A 3,825-nucleotide genomic window follows, 5' to 3' on the forward strand; every position below is an offset into this window, starting at 1 on the left:
TTTTTTTCGTGACTGGCAACGGATCGCAACCCTCAGTGTCGCGCCCGTACCGGACCGGGACCGGCAACGGGATCGCAACCCTTCGGTGTTGTGCCCGCACCTCGCTCAGCCAGTGAGCGGCCGGTCTGTATGTGGGATCCGAACCCTCGGCGGGAGCATGTGGGATCCGAACCCTCGGTGGGAGCGCCGCCGGGCTCCCAAGCGGCGCACTGTAGCAGTGTGCCACTGGGCCGGCCCCGCAACTTTATAGTTTTAACACTAAGCTGATAATGCAGAAAGAAGAAATGACAGCTGCTCAGTAAGGTACCCATTTTTTGAGTGAACCTACAAATTCCCAATCCATACCACTCCCAATAAGTAATTTTATTGATATCCTGCCATTCCCTTGAATGCCTCACTTGGAAAAATGTTATGTGTGATGATAGAGCATCATAAAATAATGGGGGGGGGCTCTGTTTGAGATATTATAGGACAGGTGAATAATAAGAACTTAATAATTTGCTGAATGAATTCACAAAAGAATCAATTATACCCTTTCAAATTCATATATCATAGCTATTTACCACCACCCCTACATTGTCAATGCCATCTCCATTTTGAGAAGAAAATTAGAAAGAAAATCATTTTCTTCACATAATCCTCTTCCTCACACATCATGTTACATTTTGCTTTTCTCTAAGATCTCTGTGAGACTTTTTATCCTCAAAAAGCTTTGCAAGCAAGGACTAGCAGAAATCCCTCTTTCCGTTGTATAGATGAAGGAATCAGGCTCAGAGAAGGAGTTTTCCTAAGCCCACTAACTAATAAATGATGGGGTGGGACTGACCCAAGGCCTTGTAGTCCCAGGGTTTGTGTGGCCCTAACAGGGTCTTCGCCCAGGTGCCAAGGAAGACAAAGGGTTACATGAAAGAAGCAGCTGTCTCCTAATCACTGGTCTGGCCTATAATGAGAAGGAATCAGCTGTCAGGGCTCTGAAAACTCCCCAAGGACCCAGCTCTCTATCAGAGCTGCAACCAAGTACTTTAGACACCTGTGGCGCCCCACCTCACCCAAGGAGCCAGCACACCTGTTGGCCACTGTCTTTCCACACTCAGGTCCAGGCTGAAAACCAGAGCAGAGAGCAGGGAGAGCCTATCCTAGTACCATGCCATTCACCTGGGTGCCATCCCTTCCTCCTTTCTTGCCTTTGAACTGGTGTCTCCCTCCTCTCTCTGCATCTTAAAGCTTAAAGCCTGGACCACTTGATCTGCAGTAAAATCTTGGAGACAGAGTCTGGCCTGCCTCGTTAGAGTTCATTTGATGTTTAACCTCTAATGCTGAGCCTGGCAAGCAGAAGGCAACCTAACACATATTTGTAGAATGAATGAATACTGTCCAGAAGACAAAACTACATCATTGGTTGTTTGACAACTGATATTCAAAAAATACGCTGTGTGCCTGCCATTTGGTGGGTTCCATGGCATTTATTGGGGATGAGCTGGTGAAGGGAACTTATTCATTCTCTGCCCTTAATATATTTAAGCAGGGAATACAGACAATTAGACAAGTTATTGCTGTACATGTGATGGTATGAAAGCCAACAGATGTAAAGGTCTTACTACCTCCAGGCTGTGTCTTATGCAGAATCACAGCCTATGCTAGAGCCCTCCATGTCCAGCTGACTGTGCAATCTGGACTTTTCGATGTGTTAGCTAAGAATGCACTGCCTTTCCCTGCCTCCTGATCTATCATGCTCTCTCCCTAGCCTCTTTTGGCCCTGGGTATGGAGCTCTTTTGCCTCTTGGCATAATTCCAATTCTATGTATTAAAGCCAGCATTGGTAGGTGGCTATAGCAACTGTCTGGACCTGTCTATAAATTAAAGCAGTAACTTTAAACTTTGAAAGCCAAGAAAGCAGCAGCAGGCCTTCTCTTGCAGACACCTGCCAGCCATCCTGCTGAAGAAACCTGGACTTGCATCCTCCCTCCTTTTGGAATAGGAGATGTGAGCAACTGAGAAGTCTAGGGTCCAATTAAAATTGTCCCCAAGTGGGGATAAGAATTTCAAAGGCCAATAAAAGTTGTTGAGTGCAGAAGCACTGCAGGTCTGGATGCTCAAGTAATTGTTCTTTTTCTCAATTTTGGAAAGAACATTGTCAATCTAAAAAGAGCAATGTTGAGGAACGTGCCAATTAATCTAGCTGTGTTTAGTTAAGAGGAAATGTTACAGAATCTCTTTTTTTTTCTTTTTTTCCTGAGTAAAATCATATTCTTTGGAAATGGCTGAGTTACAGAAACATCTGGGGGCACTTTTTGGCATTGATAAGAAGATTGGCCCTTAATGCGAGGTTAATTTACTTGGGATGAAACCGTAGCTAGTACAACTTCCTCTCACGCTCTCCAGAAAACCCTGAAGCCTGGAATCCACCAGGCAAAGCTCATTTACATTTTTTATCTCCCTATAGTGAATTCTGAAATTCTAGTGGTCATGTTCAGACATAACTTAGCAGAAGAGCCATTTCATTCAGAAACATCTTAATTTTCAATGACATTTTGATTCTTCAAATCCGTGCTATGGAGATTTCTCTTTTTTGACATGTTCATTCTAGTTTGAGAAAATTCGGTGTTTTAGAAACCTATTCAAAAGTTAACATGTTTATTTCCACTGGGTTCTTCTGTCTGGGCAAGGAGGGTGGCTCCTTTCTTTCCCCTTTCTGTTGGTAGAGACTTTTTGCTTCCACTTTCAATGTTTGTAAACTGCAACAGAAAATGTGTCTTCTGCTGAGCCTGATTGGAAATGAAATTTTTGAGAACCTTCGGAACATTGGCAAAGATCCCACCAAGTAGCACATTAAAGGCTGCTGAGAAAGTTGCAAATATTCCCCTGGGGGGTGAGTTCTATGGTGGGAAAAGCCCCCTCGGGGAGCTGACAGACCTGTGTTTAGAGCCCAGCTCCGCCACTTACTTATTGTATGATTAACCTCTCCACTGAGAAGAGGAAATTATATGGTCCTGCTGCTTGTTGTGTGAAGATTAGAGTCTGCCAAGGGCTTAGCACAGTGCCTGGCCCATCCTAAAGGCTGGATACATGGAAGCGATTGTTATTACTACTCTCAGTTGGCAAACTCGTTTAGGACAGATTTGACCTGATTCACCTGGGATTATTCTAATTTCTGTGCTGAGAAATGAGGTGCCACATAAGACCCATCATTTAAATAAGTACTTGCACAATGCTGACTGGCTCACAGTACTGAGTCACTGGGTGAAACATACTTTCCACTTGGAAAGTCAAGAACTGCTTAGAATTCTAAGTAGTGGGGGTGGGGGTCACTATCTAGAAAGCAAGATCTCCCAAGTAACAAAATACTCCAGAGAAGTAAAAGCTGGATCTGAAATCAAAGATGCATTTTTTGTGTTCTGTAAATATTTAATTACTTAACGTGTGCTGGACACTATGGGAGATATATAGATAGAGGATTTAAAGTTACGGTTGCTACTAAGGCTTTATTTCCTTCTCTATAACTGAATTCAGTTAATTAACCCCTCACCTCCCAATTTCTTCTTAGTAGCTAGAAGGTGGGTGTGATTTCTGAAACCAATGTAATGCTGTCCTAATGCTAACTTAGCTGCTTCTGCTTTATTTGTTCATTTCTCATTCACTCAGTCTATGTTCAGGGAGGCTTAGGGCGCAGTGTCCTCATTCATGGGAACAGACTCTGATTGTCACCGACACCACTGATGTCTCAGTCCACCTTCCCTTTGAGTGAAGGCCTTAGCCCTTACTGCTTGCATAGCAGAAATGTCTCCAGCTGAGGTGAAGAACTTGCCTTTCAGCATTGCTAATGCA

This window comes from Galeopterus variegatus, unplaced genomic scaffold (genome assembly GCF_000696425.1).
Source record: "Galeopterus variegatus unplaced genomic scaffold, G_variegatus-3.0.2 Scaffold7585, whole genome shotgun sequence".
In the NCBI taxonomy this organism is placed as follows: domain Eukaryota; kingdom Metazoa; phylum Chordata; class Mammalia; order Dermoptera; family Cynocephalidae; genus Galeopterus; species Galeopterus variegatus.